Source organism: Gallus gallus, chromosome 12 (assembly GCF_016699485.2).
Source record: "Gallus gallus isolate bGalGal1 chromosome 12, bGalGal1.mat.broiler.GRCg7b, whole genome shotgun sequence".
Classification (NCBI taxonomy): Eukaryota; Metazoa; Chordata; class Aves; order Galliformes; family Phasianidae; genus Gallus; species Gallus gallus.
In genome coordinates, this window is record NC_052543.1 from 10,311,870 (window position 1) to 10,329,273 (window position 17,404).

General features: G+C 46.5%; 3 long non-coding RNA genes across 38 annotated transcripts in view; 2 read left to right on the forward strand and 1 right to left on the reverse strand.

Moving 5' to 3' along the window:
- Positions 1-11,560, forward strand: part of LOC101748323 — a 116,402-nt gene extending 104,842 nt beyond the window's left edge. For 27 of the 35 annotated variants that reach the window (XR_005839353.2, XR_005839350.2, XR_005839348.2 and 24 more), the window contains one exon: positions 619-2,334. This is a non-coding gene — a long non-coding RNA (uncharacterized LOC101748323). Of the gene's footprint in view, positions 1-49; positions 2,335-2,917; positions 8,352-8,387 lie in introns of those variants that run through there. The other 8 variants (XR_005839367.1, XR_005839370.1, XR_005839364.1 and 5 more) reach the window with 8 other exon arrangements.
- Positions 1-17,404, reverse strand: part of LOC101748408 — a 64,143-nt gene that overhangs the window by 42,504 nt on the left and 4,235 nt on the right. The window lies entirely within an intron of this gene.
- Positions 11,790-17,404, forward strand: part of LOC124417153 — a 29,327-nt gene continuing 23,712 nt past the window's right edge. Inside the window, exon 1 of the long non-coding RNA XR_006931293.1 lies at positions 11,790-11,863. This is a non-coding gene — a long non-coding RNA (uncharacterized LOC124417153). The remainder of the gene's footprint in view (positions 11,864-17,404) is intronic.

Here is a 17,404-nt window from a genome sequence, read left to right on the forward strand (position 1 = left end):
AGATGGTCTTTCAGCTCAAAATCATATTCTGGGCTCTTGCATTTTACAGATGTTTATATCCAAAGCCAGAACTGTATTTCCTATGGTCCCATCCGAAAAGCTCCAGCTGCAGACAAATCTAGGGAGGCATCAGCTCCTTCTGCAGCAGTGACTGTTGATACCACCTCACTGAGCTGCCAATGTCCACCATGCAATGTGCCTGCTACATGATGCCAGAGAGAAGCACAATTCATGGAAGGCTTGCAGGAAGGAGAGAGAATGTATAGCATAGAAGCCTGGAAAGCAGGCCAAGAGGAGGTTATTCCCATGATACATCTCTGTTCCCCCCTCCCCATCATGTCAGCAGCCTCTTCAGCTTCACACAGAGGTTGTGAGGATTCATTAGTTAATGTTTGTAAAGCACTATATAGATGGAGAGAGCTATGTAAGTGCTAAGTATTATTATTATTACAGAGAGTCGCTGTTAAGGCAATGGATATGCTCTTAAGTGTCATTTCATATTTAATTAACGTGCAATAATTGTCTTCCAAAACCTGGAGGTACATCTTTATTCTTGACACTTCCTTTAAAGAGACACTGCAGCAGAGCTGCTGCTAATGGGCCTCCTCTCTGGCATAGGAGGAACAGGATGAGCTGGGAACTGGAAGAAGAGGAAAGGGAGGTCAATGAGGGACTTTCTTCTTCACAATTCCACAAACATGCCATGGATCCATGGTGAGTTTGGGTTTTGATCACCGAGCTGCCCCAAGGGATACTGACCTGGTGAGGGGTCTGCAGCCTTCCCCTTAGACTTTCCCCATGCCCTGCATCGACTGAGCAGTGCCTGTGGCTTCTGAGTAACTGAACCCAGCTGTAGCTGTGCACCTTGCCTCTGTGAGTAGAATAAAAGAACTAAAAAGGGAGGATGGAGAAGCATGAAATCACAGTACTGGGAATTTCCCTTCTATTTTTCAGGAACATGTTTGCCAAGAAGTGGTATTCTCAGAGCTAGGTTACGTATCTTTTACTGACAGAGGGAAGCAAGGAGAAATCAGCTGTGGGGCCATCTGCTCCTCAAGCAAATGGGAAGGGGAAGCCACCTCTCCCACCTCCCCACGATGTTTGCATTTCCGAGTGAGACCAGAGAAGTAAAAAAAGAAGCAGTCCATCATTAACTCAGAAATAACCCGCCTACAGGAGCTGCAGAAGGATGCTGGGCCCTTCATGCCTGTCTTTTTTTTTTACCTGAATGTGTAATTTCTCACTGGTTCGTTGACAAATCAGTGCCCTCTATGGGCCCTTGGCTGGCATCTCTCTGAGGAGCCCACAGGGTGGGGTTGGGAGGAGCAGGATGCTCCAAGAGAGCTGCGATGGTGCCAGTCCCCTTGTCCTCACCATCTTAAAGAGGCAGCCCCCCTACCAACATCACTCCCACACACTTGTGTGCCCTTCCTGCCCCTCTCTGATCACTGAGATGCTCCTCATCAGTGCTAAGTGCTCTGAAGGTCACAGGCTACACAGCTCCCAACATCACTGAGGATCAGGCTTTGGCCTTGCTGCCACCCCCCTGCTCCCCCCGGGACCCCTGAAGTGACAGAACCTGGCAGCTCGTTCCTCGCTTCCCCCTCCCACCTCCCCCTTCCTTCTCTCACTCTCATTTATTTCAATTTGCTATGCTTTCTTTCCTGGCTCTCAGCATTAACTGGGAAGGGGGAGAGGAGGGTGGAGGGATGGTTTCATGGTGGAGAGGTGGGGAAAACCTTGTATGATGGTGAGTGAGGGTCTGCAGGTCACATTGGAGGTTATGGGGAAATCAGTCAACTTTTTAGGCTGATTTTGGGTGTAGCCTCCCATGATTCAGAACATAATAGAGGTCAGTGAATTGGCAAAGTGCTGTCAGGACCTCAGGATGCCCTCATAGCAACTTGGGCTGCTCTATTTCAGTGCCAATTCATGGGAGCCAGGGCAGTGTGTGCTCACGTAGAGGTGGCAGTGGGGCATGGGCTGCATTGCTGAGTGAATGGCATATCTGTGACATTCATCCTCAGTGCAGACAGCGTGATTTGTGGCTAAAGGGGATGTGCATCTGCTACAGCACTGCTCAGCCTCTCTGCTCCTTTTGCCCTTATCCTTGGGGCCCCAAAAGGCTCCATTTGCCAGGAATGCCCTCCACTCACTGCAGCCATCTGAGCAAACACGAGATCTGCACTCATCACCTCCTGCTTCCCTCCCTTTGACTGTGCTGTCACACATTGCCACACAGCAGTTATTGTTCCAGGCACTACGGCACTGCACATAATCCAGGTGACTTCCAGAGCGATTCAGCTCTCCAGTCTTTCACAAACCCAAATCAATGTACAAGCCCTGCCCATTAAGACTCAGATTCCCACACATGGCTCATGGCGTCTGTAGCACTCCCTTCCCTGAACCAGACTGATGAGCCACATTACTGCCATGTTAACCAAAAGCCCGTTTCAGTGACTTCTTGTCCTGTACGTGTTCTCTGCAGATCCTCATGGAGATGGTCTGTGGGGTCTGTTCTCTTTTATTCCCTACAAATCCCTCTACAATGGCTGTAAGAAATTCCCCGGTTAGCCAACTCCTTGTGGGTTTTGTTTGTTCTTTGTACTTATTCAAGCTGAAGTCTAGAGAGGAAAAGCAGGGCAGATGTGTTTGAAGGGCAGAGCTAAAAAGAGGACACTTCACGTTAGCATATAAAATCAAAATGTGAAGCCATTAGAAAACATGGCAAACAGGTGACAAAAAATGTATATACTTACTGCCAACACGAGCTCCTGTCTGACAAGCTGAATTATAGCATGCATTTTTAATCCATCTTTGGAGCAGAGATTCTACCAACCTCTCTCTCTAGAAATACATCACACAGGCTTTGGATATTGCTGCTGGTTGATATTATCAATACCCTCTTTTCCCCAAGAGCTTTCTTCAACAGCCATCACCCCGCACTGCAGGTTGTCCGACAGAAAATTGGAATGGTAATGAAGACTAAGAGAAGAGAGAAAGCAAAAAAGAATACTTCGTACTCACATCATAACAAATCTTAAGAGAAGGGGATGGGAGATAATGTCACTGCCAGTTCAAAAAGGTGGATACAAAAATATAATGAAGGTGCCTGTGTTTCAACACGTTGTCCAGAAAGTGCACTAGCATCTGAAAGTACAAAAATACTCAGAACAATCTAGCATGTTCAGGACGTAAGTGTGTTTCTACCTGTTAAAGGGAAAGGCAAGAGAGAGAATCCAGTTGCTATGGAAATCAGGCCATCTCCATGGGAATTCAGAAAGTAGAGTATCCTCTTGGCCAGTAAATCAGGCAGCGAGCAGCCATTTCTGGACCATGGCACTGAGCAATTCTAAGCTGCTCACAGGACAGTTTGTTTCCTCAGCACTGCCGCCCTACCTCAGTATCAATGAAATTGGTGAAAAAAGGGGGTTATTGGTGAAATTAAGAATTTGTTTTGTGGAATGTAAAGAAGGTTCAGGGGAGAACTGATAGCAGCCTTTCAGTATCTAAAGGGGTGGGGAGGGGTGTAAGAAAGATGGGGACAGATTCTTTAGCAGGGTCTGTTGTGATAGGACAAGGGGATATGGTTTAATTACCCCTAAACTGAAAGAGGGGAGATTTAGATTGGATGTAAGGAAAAAAGCTTTGTACGTTAAGGCCAGGGAGGCTCTGACACAGGCTGCCCAGAGAGGTGGTGGTGCCCCATCCCTGGAGACGGCCAAGGTCAGACTGGGTGGGCTCTGAGCTGTGGGTGTCCCTGTTCAGTGCAGGGGCAGTTGGACCAGATGGCTTTTAAAGGATCCTTCCAACTCAAACAATTCCACAATTCTCCGATTCTCCTGCATGTTTCTGTGGAGGAGTGTCGCGTGTCTTTGCTTTAGCTACAGTTATTGGGATATAGATTTATGTCACTGGAAAAAAAGTGGAACTCCTGGTTTTGCTTCTCAGCAAATGTTTTTTGTTCACATTAGTTGCTGTACAATAACAAAGGATCAGGTAGGTGTGCATGCAGGAAGTAAAAGGAAACAAAGGCCACATTAAAGAATATAAAAAGAAGGAGCTGAGGTACAAACCCACACCTTGTTCAGGACTCCTCTCTTTGTGTTAATGGACAAATATTCATGGTGCCATTGGGGGATCCAATTCCCTTGCCATAGGCAGCAGCCTCCAGCTCTGCTGCTCCTGGGTACCAGTGATTGCTTAGAGTTTAGGGTCCCACAAAGGCCTCCAAGCACATCTCTTCCAGTCAGTGCCCCACAGCTAGGTTTACTCTGCTGTCACCTGATGGATGAGACTGAGAAGCTTGGAGACTTTTGAGATTCTGATGCTTTGCTACAGAGCTTTCTTCTGTTTCATCATTGCATTTAATCACTGGTGGGCAACTGGTCCCTAGAGCCCGGGAGGTTGGGTACTGCTGGAGTTGAAAGCTTTGGCATGAGCGCCAGTGTGCAGACGATGGAAAGCAGGTGATGGATTTACAGTGCTGAAATCCTTGCTATGACTGCTATGCAAACACCATATATTATAGCTGTAAGTCCTGCATAAGCCAAGAAGATTAAAAAACACCTTGTAGAAAAGAGCTCCGGTCGGATATGCCTTTGTTCACGAGGACAACTATGCAGTGGTACTAATGCATGGATGTCATTTAGTGCTGGGGGAGTTAATGGGGCTTTATTTGAATATATCTCAGCTGCGTGAGTAAGGCTCACAGGCAGAAGTGTCTGTCTGGTGTACGTGTGTTGGAGGACACTGTCTGACATTGATGGAAAGCTGCTTGATAGAGTTTCATCTTTCAATTCATTTAGATTTTTAAAGCTCAGGTTAAGTTGCCCAACTTAATTTGCAATCATTTAAAGTAGGAGTTAAGTGAAGGTCACAGGCTGCTCTAAATTAGAGGGAAACCGCTGTAGCACTGGCATGCTTTGACCTTTTCAGTGTTTTCTGACTCTGCTGACCAGCTGAGCTCTTTATAGCACTGTTAACCTGTGAGAAATGTGTGAAGTGGTCATTTCCCACAGTAAAGCAGGAAATTTTGAAAGGTTAAAGTAGCAGTGAATATTCCTGGCAAGAGCAGGTACGGAATCCCTTGGAACTGATGATCTGTGTGTACGTGTATCTTCCTGCTCTGCAGTGTTTGTGTTAGAAGGGAAGTGAAGAGGATGCAAAGCAGGGCTGTAGGCAGCTCACCCGAGCTCTGCCTGCAGGTTATCCCAGAAATCAGCATGGTGCAGAGGGTGCTCTCAAACCCACAGGAATCCGTGCTGTCTCAGAGCTATAAAAAAATACTACTACAAAAACTCCAGAAGTAACATCAAACTCAGGACGTGGGGCTTTCCTAGATCCCATATGCAGAACTTGGGGAAAAGACAGATATCAGTGTTCCCCCATCCCTGGGGCTGTTCAAGGCCAGGTTGGATGTGGCCCTGGGCAGCCTCATCTGGTGAGTGGCAACTAGCCCACAGCACGAGCTTGGTCCTTTCCAATCTAAGCCATTCTATGATTCTGTGACGTACCTGGAGTTAACAGCAGTGAGCCCAGACAGTGTAGTAGATGGGATGCGCTATCACAGTGCTCGAAGAGTAAAATCCCTATGCTCCATGCCCCATCTTTTTTATGCACTTGTTTTCTTCCTTCCTGGTGTTTACGATCCAGCTGCACGTTCTGCAGCTCTCTCTCTTCTGCCTTTAATGAGGTAAAGTGGAGAAGTCGTAAAACCAGGCCGCCATCGGTGTAGCATCCTGGGGCTGCCATAACGAGAGGCTTCTGGTCCTCACGATACAACACCTTGGTGGCAGTGTCTAGTCCCACCTTCTTTGTGCAAAGGGCCAACATAGGACAGCCCCTCTCCTCCATTTCCTCCTGATCGCTGGGGTGCAAGGCAGCTGTCAGATATTCATCTGGATTTTGTGGATGTCACAGATAGCCAGAGTGGGGAAAGAAGGAGGCAGTTTGCTCTGAGAAACAAGAGGGGCTTTACATCATTGCAGTACACTCTAAATATGCAGTAAGGGTCAAAAGTCTCTTCTGTTGCCCTAGGACTCCTGACTGCTGCAGGCTAAGCCACCAACTCTGAGATCTGTGTAAGAGGGCAGAAGGGAATAGCTCATTGTTAAACATCCACTTTGTCCAATGCATTGGTCAGGGGCTGACAGTTTCCATTCTGGAGCTCTCAGAAAATAAAGCGGCTCCTGAGCATCCCTGCAAGGTGTTGTGGGTCACGCCAGCCACCTCCATCCCCACACAGCTTAGAAGAGCACAGAAATGCCATTTGGCTTTCCAGACCACCTTCCAGCACGGCAGGGAAAGGGCTGGCGTTACACATGCTGATAGCGATAGTACATGATATGCAGTCAGCAGTTTGTTGCAATCAGAGCTTCTGCTGAGCACGTCGAAAGCCTGCCCCTTTCCTGTTAATTGAATGTAAGCCCTTTGGTACTTCTCTCCCTTTGATCTCTCTCAGAATGAGACGTAAGGCTATTAAGGCAGAGGAACCAGCGAGCACAATGCTGGCAGTAATCTGTGTCAGGATGAAGGGATGTTACGCAAGAGACCAGGAATGAGATGCAGTGTGATTTTTTCTCCCTCCTCCCCCCACGTTTTCTCATCTAATCCCAAGGGGTTCTTTGTAATATTCGCCGGATGGCAACTACAAACACTGGTGGACACAAGGAGAAAAAACGTCATGCAACAAACATGTAAAAAAGCTGGTTTAGCACTGAAACACTGCATCTCTCCAGCAAAACCTGCCTGCTAGCAGGAGATACAAATGACTCCTGGAATCAAATGCATGTTACTGTGTTCAGCATGCAGCATTACTGCAGGATTTAAACACGGCAAAGAGGGAATTGCTGATCACACTGAAACCAAAATGAGAATAAATGCATAATAAGAAAAAATAGATTAGAAGATAATTACTTCATTTTGTACCTGGAGCAATTACTGTTTGGATTAGAGATGACTTGTAGGTGAAATAGTTAGTCTGCAATAGAAGCTGTAGACACAATGTTAATAGTTAAAATGTCAGTGCTAAGCTTCATTAAAGGAGAAACCCAGCTCTAAACTTGGTTCGGTATTTTCTTCCATGATTGCCACAGTGAGCACTTACGTAACACGCTGCATATTTCAAAGCAAGTTATAAAATTAGCTAGGAACTGCACGTAATGCCTCTTTGCAGAGCTGGAGGTGAGCATGCAGCACCTTCCAGGTGGTGCTCGGAATACCGTGATATCCCCTGCTTCTGATTTAGGGATCTAAAATTACAAAGCCAAAGAATCTGATGCTGGGACCTATAAAAATGCCTGTTTTTCATCCGAGAGGACACGCATAGGAGAGAGAGACACAGAGAGAGGACACAGTTGTTATTTCATCGCTGCAGTTCACTGGGATTTTTTCTGAACACCGTTCCTATGAACCTGGATGGAGAAAGGCTGAAGGAGAAGAAAACCCAAAACACTTCAGCCTGCTTTTATTTTCCGGTTAAAAATGAAAGAAGTTATGTAGAGCAGTTGAAGTAAACACCTGAATCTTAAAAGACTGAAAAGGCATTTGTAGCCGCTGACCAGAGCCGAAGATAGAAGGAATAAAACTGGCAATTGATACGTGCTGCAAATCCTCATGCCGAGTACAAACCTGACCTGTATTTCAGCAGCTGCAGGCACCTTTCTGATATCTTCCCAGCAGTGCTGGGAGGTGCTCAGCCCAACAGCAAAGCCACGCACGCTGCAAGTCCCCAGCCTCCCTTTAGGGGACAGAGCTTCCCAATGGCTGCTTTGATTGTCTGTTTTCAAAATACAATCACATGTGGATATTAAAAATAGCACCACGCTGACTTGCTTCCTGTGAAAACAGGTTCCAGTGCTAGGAAACTAAACATAATTTTAAACGTTATCATCTGACTAATCGTGTTGCTATTCCATTTCAGTCCATATAATTTCTCTGGTATGAACCTGGGTCACTTTTGCATATGTCCAATCTATTTTATATATATACGTTCACTCTATTTGCACACTCAGATGGGAGACATATGCCTCTTCTCATTTGGGCAGGCCATAGTGTTATTAAAATGGAAATGTGCGGGCTTTGGGATCCAACTGCAACATATGTTTAAAAATGAAAGATGATTCTTTAGTTGTAACTACCAGAAGAACTCGGAGCTTTTGACTCCATGTATAATTACCACGAGACCTTAACAGCTTAATTCACCAGGTAATTACATGGTTATTTTTTGTTCTATAAAAGGTAAAGAGGTAACATTTAATTTACAAGGTGCTGCATAATCCTGTAATTACTCGGTAATTTCCGTGTCGTCACACAATAAAAGCAGGGGCCTTTCCATGGCCCAGATATGACATGATGGAAACTCAAATTCTATTCATCACCGTCAGGAAAACAGAGGGATTTCTTCGCCTCCTCGAGATGTGAAGCCGAGGGAATGAGAAGTTGAGAAACTGGAGGACGTGGCCCAAACAAGAGACCTCCCCCCATGTCATGGCACCACTCACCTCCAGCTCTTCAGAACAGCAGCCCCTGGCATCAGACCTCAGTGCCTCTTTCTTGCTCCTTGCCATTGCAGCCCATGTGTTAGTGGTATTTTCTCCTCCCATGAGAAGGAAAACCACCTGTGACGTGGTTTTGGTTTCTGGTATTGGCTGATTATGGCTTCTATTGCCCAACAGTTTGGTTACACAGATAATTCCTCCAGGTCTCATCATAGAGGAGCAGTAGTAACTACAGAAGGATGGCAACTCTTGCCAGAAGCAAACCCCTTTACATTCACTTGTATAACTGAGGCTGAGCTGCCCATCACTCGCTGCTCCAATGTCCTGTCCTGGATGCAACCGCATTGCTAAATGTCAGCCAGGACATATCTGACCACACTCGTGTGTCCTCGCTGCTTGTGGGTCTCTGTCCTTCTCCTGCTCCACTGGCACATCAGGGCTCCCTTCACAGAGCCTTAGCCCATTACACTTCTTCACCTGCAGCTTTAAACACCGCATTTTGTCAAACGAGGCTTTGCAAATATATGTAGTTTGCTCCGAAAGTACTGCCTCCCATTTATTTCCATAAAAACTACAACAGATAGAAAGAGCACAATAACGCTATTTGATAGAGCAAATTCTCAGCCACAAAGCACTGTTTTTCAACACAGTCACCCCCATTAGATATGTATTTTCACCGATGATGAATGAGATCTTGCATGCCGTGCTCAAAAAAATCTGCACGGCTGTCTGGAACACGGCTCATCTTTCCACTGCTGAAATGCACCACCCACTGTCTCATTGTGCTCACATCCACTGTTTGGTCTCCATAAACTCTCAGTGTCAAAGAATGTCAGTGGGTGCGTTTTTTCCACACTGAGGAATGCAATGGCACACCTTTGCTTCATATGCACTTCCACATCAGACTCCATTTTGTCAGACTATTCCTTTGCTGCCATTTGTCTCAAGGCAACAAAATGTAAGGGAATATTGGTGGGAAGGTTCAACATCTGCTGCCGTATCACCAACATCTGCCTGTGACGTTATGGGCCAGCATAATGAAATGAAATGAGAGGCATTACTTTTGGAGCAGCCCTCATACATACGCTATGTACCAAGAAGAGACCATCCAGAGAGTGTGGTTGCAACCTCTTGCACCCGGGCTCCACTCTCCCTTGCAAATCATGCTGTGTTCAAAAAGGCCCTTTAAAATAGCAGGATCCAGCCCTCGAGCACCTGCAATTTCCATCATATTCAAAAGGACACGCATTCAAATGCAGCGTGACATTGGCTTTGGGCAGGAACGGTGTGAGAAAGTTCCTCTCCCCAAAGTCCTATGGGAGGGCACGTTCTGGGCTGAGCCTGCAGCCAAGAGAGCAGCGCACGTTTATATAAATAAAAGCAGCACCTGCACTTCCTAACAATAAAGTGAAGAGCCTATTAATCTTCATGCTGCAGGGTATCAGGAAATAATCTCCCCCTGCTTGGGACAGCAATGCACAACCGCCTCGTTACAGCGTGAGCTCTTTTCCTTTCCCCAGAGTGCTTTTCCAGCCCCTTTTCCTCATTGGTGTCATTGTTTCCATGCTGGGAGCAGGTAAGGCACAGAAGCAAATGGGACTTTCTAAGGTTTAGCACACAGCTGTGCTATGTACACAGCTCTGATTAAGAAATATCTTTATTCTGCCCATATACTGCAGGCATCCACTCCTACCACTCTTGACACGATAACCCATAAAAGCTATGGACTAATGCATTAATAATCCACGAGTAAAGGTCCCAAAGTGCCCATTGACATTATAGCCATTAAGGTGCAGTGTGTCAATAACAATACATAGCACGAGAGCAGACACGCTGCCTGCATGTACGCGAGTGCGCATACCCTCTGCTGTTTAATCCTACGCAGTCGCATCAGCTCCTCTCTGATCTTAGGGGACTAACGTGACAAAAATCCCTTACAACTGCTACCGTGTGCGTTTAACGAGGAAGAACGAGCTGCTTCAGCCCGGGAAGGACAGAGAGGCTCTCAGCCTGACGCCTCTCACACGTGCGATCATTTATCGGGATGGCACTGCATGACCACGCTGTTAATTTCAATGGCGTTTTCTGCTACCGGTGCCCTGCTCTGGGATGCCAGCAATGCACACTCCTAGATGTCTTCCTTGGAGGTGGAGATATTCCACGTAGGCCTATAAAAAGGGAGATTAATTGTGTCTACACACCCACACGCTTTCTTAAAATACCACTAATATTTTACATTTCTCCAATGGCTTTTAACTGAGAAGTTTATAAAGCAGTTTGAAACCCTAATATTGACCCTGCAGAAGGGAGCCCTCCCTGCACTGCAATGTCCAGCAGCATATCAGAACAGGGGACAGGGTACAAGGATGGGTCTGGCCATCTCTTCACCAACAGCTGATGAACAGCAGGTGGTTTAAAAGAGCTGATGTGAAGGATCAGCTTCTATCACATGGCCTTTAAAACTGATGCCATTTTGGAGAGGAGTAGCTCTCTGTCGCATTTTCTGTGCTCTGAAAGGGGGCTCTGCCCCATTGTGTGCAAACACTGTGGGGCAGCTGGGCTCCACACCGTGCCAGCAGCTCAGCAGCGCATGCAGGGGCCTTGTCACGAGCCCTCTGGGCCATTGCAGCATCAGGATGCCAAGATTCAGCAGTGCTGCTATTCCTCCTCTTGTTTTTACTTCCCTCTAGCATACCCTCTGCTTAAAACTGTGCTCACCGATTCTCCCAGTGGAGCATACTGGCTCACGTGTACCTGTAAGACACAACAGGGGATCCTCTCCTTCTGCATGGAGCACCCCTTCCCAAGGACGGGTGAAGGCATGGGCAGGGTGAACGGGAATGAGGGGGAGAAAAGCCAGAACAGTTCTGCTATAGGGAAGAATTGGGAAGGCAGTAATGGGATTTCAGAAGGTAGTTGGGCAGTAGGGAACACTCCATCAGATTTAGTCTGATGGATGGATAACTGGATTTTTCAAGGTACTGTACTGGGCCAGAAGCACTAGGAAATCTCTGGCTGCAGCTTCCCACTCCATTACTTCAATGATTTCAAACTGAAAGGGTGAAGATTCAGGTTGGATATAAGGAAGCAGTTTTTTATAAGGTCAGTGAGGCTCTGGCACAGGTTGCTGTATGGTAACTGTTGAGTCATGGCCTGAACCACTGATTGAGCACCTGGGGAAAGGAACCGGTCAGCCCTGGGAGCACAGGTGAAGGCAATTCAGCTGTGTGACAGGAAGGGTGGAGCCTGGCTGCACCTCTCTTAGACCTTATTTAAGGGCTGACTGCCACTCTGAAAGGATCTCTGGTTGGAGGTCCCTCCTTTGTGGAGTTGCCCTTATGAGCCTAGATCTTCAGAGACAGGTGAGAGCTTTTCCTTTGTAACACCTTTCCATCAGGCTGGTTCCCTTGTCATTGTATCTCCTGTAACACCACTGCATTGCATTGATCTTTCTGATTGCTACAGTTGCTCAAAGAGGTGGTGGGTGCCCCATCCCTGGAGACAGCCAAGGGCAGGCTGGATGGACTCTGTGCACCTGATGGAGCTGTAGGTGTACCTGTCCATTGCAGGGGAATGGGACCAGCTGGCTTCTAAAGGTTCCTTCCAGCTCAAGTGATTCTGTGATCCTAGCAAGATGGGGTAATAAAGAAGGGAATTGCCTTTTGCCCCTTCTGAGGGCACACTTACAATCTGAGCTGACAAGCTGCAGCAAGTGCAGAAGTGCTCTGGATCTCGCTGATTGGCCTCCCCTGACTCACTGTTGGAGCAAAGGGAAAGTTGAGCCAACTTTCTAAAAGGGCCAGAGCGAAGCGCATGTCTGCCATGGTATGAAGTTGTAAGGGAGGAAAAGCATATCTTGCAACAGAGATCTGTTTGGCCATCCTGTGACAGTGAATTTAAAAAAGAAAGATTGCTCGGTCCAACCAAGCGAGAAATCGTCTGCATTTTCCCAGAATATTTTTTTCATGACTTGGTTAGCCCTACAATTAACCCCAGGCCAAGCATCAGAACCTCTGCTCACCAGAGGAGGAGGAACGTGGAATATTGCTTATTTGATTCTCAGAGAGAGAGAAAAGGCTGAGTGACAGATGTGCTGAAATGAGCATCCTGCTTTCAGATTTAAGGGAATGATGGTGCAATGGGGTAGGCCTGAACCAGGCCATCAGAAGTTGCAGGCAAGTTAGAGGAAAACCACAATGAAAAGAAGTTAGCAGAAAATGTACTGTTTTCATTCACTGAGGATGTCAGGAAGAGAAGAGGAAGACACAGGGTAAGTTTTGAAGCAGAAGTAGTTCTGTGCTGGAAGCAGGAACTATCAGGCACAGCTTGCAGCATCTGGTCCATGTCTGTACTTAAAATACCATTGGCTGCAATTAAAGCAGGTTGATATAGATATAATCAAGACTGTGATCTGGCAATGTGCATGTTTGCTGTATGGAAAGCAATCCAACTCTTGTGCTGTGTGTCAGGGGAATAACTGGCTCCATCAAGTAGAACATCCTCCAAGAATCGTCTCTGCTTTGACCTTCACGGGTCGTTGCTCATCACTTAGGACTTAGCGAGGTTTTAAGAACACAGTAATTTTTAAAGTATCCTGCTCCCGAAAAGGAAGTAGCAACAAAAAAGCTGAAGATGTGCCATTCTATCTACAGAGCTGGAAACAGATTTCAGCTGGGTCAGCCTCTGGCATGAGATGTGCTAAACAGGGCCAAGATGAAGAATGGGAAACCGGTCCTGCTGTGTGGAAGGAAACAGACACAGTAGAAGCAATGCATACTGCATTTGCTTTCGAGTATTTCTAGGCCAGAAAGCTAAGACATGGATAGCAATCCAATCCAATGCAGACCTAAACGGGTGTTTTATGGCTGTGGCATCCTTTCCAACACCAAGCAAGCTCATTGCGATGCTTGCTGGAACTCACTGTTGAGAGCTGGTTTCCTTGTGTGAGGTTTCTTGTTTGTTCCTCACACAGATGCTGATGTCAGTACAATGCTTACTTTGAGGTCGCACCAGAGGGCAAATCTCTCAAGCCTTCTTATGCTATACAACGGGTTCTTTGGGGAGATGTTGGTCAAAACTCTTCAGAGCAGCACAAAAATTTGGTGAAAACCTCAACTGACTCATCCCTTCCACCCTGTTTCTGTGAATCAACCTCATCTGAGCATTGAGTTAATTAAGCAGACACAGCTGGTCTGGCTCACAGTGCCACTGGTGGGTACTTCAAATAGCAGTAATTTCTATAGGGGGGAGAAAAAGGATGCTGAATTTTGCTGAACACGCACCATTTCTGCCAGCCCACCTGATCCCAACATCATCATCTCTAAGAAGCTTGTGCTGGAGGATTTGGCAAATGGACACTCAGTCGTATGCTGCGCTAAAGGATATTGGACAACCTGTGGTCACTGAAATCCTCCTCAGAGACAGATTCTCACTGCTCCAAGGTCTGTGGCTGCTTTGAAAGTGTTCACCCACAGAGAGGATGCAATGTCTTCAGCTCTACTTGGTTACTGACGCACAAGGGGCACTGCTGCAGTTTGCTCCACATACTTCAAAGCCTGGTAAATGTTTCTCCTTCACCTGCTTTATAGATCCTGGGAAGAACAGGGAGATCTAAGCTGTCTTAGGAAACCCAGCGGGTGTGCTTTGGTCTGAGATCTGAATGTCTGTTCAGATTCAGTTTGGGCTGAATGCTCTCCTTGCTGTCCACACTGCAAATGACAAAAGTTGCATATGCAACCCTGTCATCAGAAATGCACAGAGAAACATTGGAGGCAGAACCTTTGGATGCCTTAACCATCACCCTTATGCTCTATCTCCTGATATGTGTGTGCTTGGCATGAAGAGATTCTTTATTGTCTTTGCCTCATCCCTCTCCCTCCAGATATTCAGTACTGGATGAAAATTGCATAGACTCCTTAAGGTTGGAAAAGGCCTTTAAGATTATCTAATCTAACAGTCCACCTACCACCATTTATTGCCCACTAACCATATCCCTGAATACCCCACAACATGCCTTGAACACCTCCAGGGGCAGTGACTCCACCACCTCCCTGGGTGGACTGTTCCAGTCCCCAGATACCATTCCAGCAACAATTCTTCCCAGAGCAAAGATGGTAACACAGTTAACCACATTAGGAGCAAGTATGTGGGGGTATTGCAGCCTTAGGCATTGGCTATCCTCCTTAAAGCTATTTGCTTACAGAGAAGCAAAGAAGAAGGAAGGTAGCAGCACAGCCAGCCCTGAGTAACTTGGCTTTTCCCATCTCATTTAAATGCTTCCCTATTATTTACTTTCATGTCAATTTTGCTGGCTAATTACAAATGATGCAATCAAGGTTGCTTGCACTTATGTCTGTTCTAATAACAGAGGTTGCAGGTCAGTCCCTTCGGGGACCCTGACCTCTGACTGCCCATCCATATCTCTGACACCTGAGCAGATGCACTGCAATCATGCATCTCTGCAGATCCAGCCAAGAGATGCAGCTCTATTATCTCTCCCTGGAGTAATGTTTTGGGGAGGCACAAAGGACAGCAGAAGAAGCTGAGATGGGAGCATACCAAAGGGGATTTCCCAAGCTGACAGCCCAGAAGAGAGAAGCCTTTCATTGAAAACTGCTCCCAGCCCCCAAGGATGTTATTCACAAAGTCAAGCTCAAATGGCTAACTTCCCCACGAAGGAGAGCCAGCATGCTGCTTACTGCAATGATTTGCTATTCTTTCTGGATGGCACAGGGCTGGTCACGTGGAAACCCTTTACCTCTGTGGCTGCCTGACAGAGCAGCAGAGTAAACTGAACAATCACCCAACCAACAAAGCAGGAAAGAAAATACTTTCCAGAATGAATTGGAAATATTCTATGGGTATTTTTTTGTGAATACCAACAGGCCTCTTGATGTTCAGCAAACCAAACTGGGGCTGTTGGATGGTATTTGTGCTGCTGCACACAGACCTGGGCTCCATGTGTGAAAAGGCTGAGCAGTGCTGGATGCATCCCCAGCTGCCTGGCCTGGTTGTGCAAGATATATCTGTTGCTAACACATTTTGGTTAGATGTATTGATGCAGAGACACTGAGGTGCTTGGGTTTGCTGTAAGACAGGGAAGGGAATGCTTGTATAGAGGGTGACTGTGGGAAAGATGCCCAAGTGTTGAGGAGCACATGGAAAATGAAGGAGGATGACACATAGTGATGGAGAAGGTGATACAGAATCCCAGCCTGCAGCTGGTGGCTGAGCCATGGAGCTCAAGATGCCAGCAAACAGATTATTGTAATAGGAAGGGAATTCTATAGAAATCCTATTGGATCCAAACAGATTTATTTGCGAAGATCTGGAATTCAAAACAAAATGGAACAGCTTTTTCGTTACCCATCTAGCTCCTAACAGTGACTCATAGCTCTGCAGCTTGGAACTCTTTCATCAACCCCTGCAAATTAATGCGAGCTGACAAAGGTCAGTGGCACACAGACCAGATGGCTTAATGCAGACAGGGAGAGCAGGAGACCTTAAACCAGAGCAGGGCTTAATCCTCTGACTGTGGAAAGGATCCTTTTGGTATAATAGTGGTAGGGATGCAAACAAGTGCCCTCCAGTTCAAAGAATGGTCAGAGCCAGAGACCAGGTCAGGCAGCCTCTGGGGTAGTGGGGTTTGGCCCTGTGCTTCCTTGGGATTTTACTGGGTTTAGGGAATATGTCTTTGAGGTGCTCTGGCAAAGGAGTTGGAAAATATATACAGGTAGAGGGCAACCTATGCTCTTAGTTATACTCTCTCGATATGCTTGCTTACTTAAAAACAGCCAGCACCTGAGTAAACAACTTGACACTGCTGAACGTATGAGCACAAAGTCAGGGCCCTGGTCTAAGGTTAGATCATTACAACAAGTGTGGAGCTCAGCAGGCAGTGAGGGGTTTCACTTGAGCACTCAAGCCCAGGCAGAACTTCTGCAGCAACTCCAGAACAGCTGCTTCCATGCCTGGATCCACACTCATTCTCCAACAGGGCAACAGTGGGCACCTTTGGTTGCTGCAGGGTTTCCTCAGTAAATAGGAGGCTGAGAAATCTTGTATTTTCCAGCACAAGTCTCCACTTGAGCAATATACACCCTTAGAGTGAATCACAGGGGGCTACATGCTTTGTTTGTAAACAAAAAAGCAACCAACAACCAACTGTGATTTGCTCTGAAGGGAAGGGCTGACAACTCTTTGCAAAGCAAAAGCATTCACTTTCCCCTTGCTATAAGGGCACCCACCTTTGCGTCTGCTCATGTATTTTACAACCTGGCACCTCTCCTCCAGCCATCTCCCAGCAGCCTACAGGCCTGGAAAATTGCATCAAAGTAGAAACTAATGAAGTGACCATGCACCCATGTCCCTATTAGAATGCATTAGCATTACCCAAGGAAGCAAGAAGGCTATAGGCTTTGAGGAGGAACCCTGATGGAGAAGGAAGATTGTGTCTTATTTAGAACTGAATAGGTGTGGCCAGTCAATGAGAAGAGCTTAATTTCAAACAAGCATTATCATCGCTCCCACCACCAAACACCAGGATTTTCTGAGGAGAGAAATGATACAGCTCATTTGGTGTCAATAAATCCAGCTCCTGAGTGAAAACAAAATGAAAACCAAGCTTAAATATTTCAGCTCTTTGGGACTGACTCATGCTGAGCTTGAAATTCTGAGGTTTGCAGCAGAAAACTCCAGCTATGCTTGAGCTTAATGAAAAAGTACACAGACTGTGTCCTTAGGAGCTAAATTGGCTTCTGTTGCCACTGGGTTGGATTTACTTTGCCCCAGACTTTTCTTTCTCTGTTACAAAGGAAAATACTCCTCCTGATCTCTCATATAGGCACACACTTCTGACAACACAATGTCCCCTCAGAGAACAGCACAGCCCAAAGGGAAGGGGA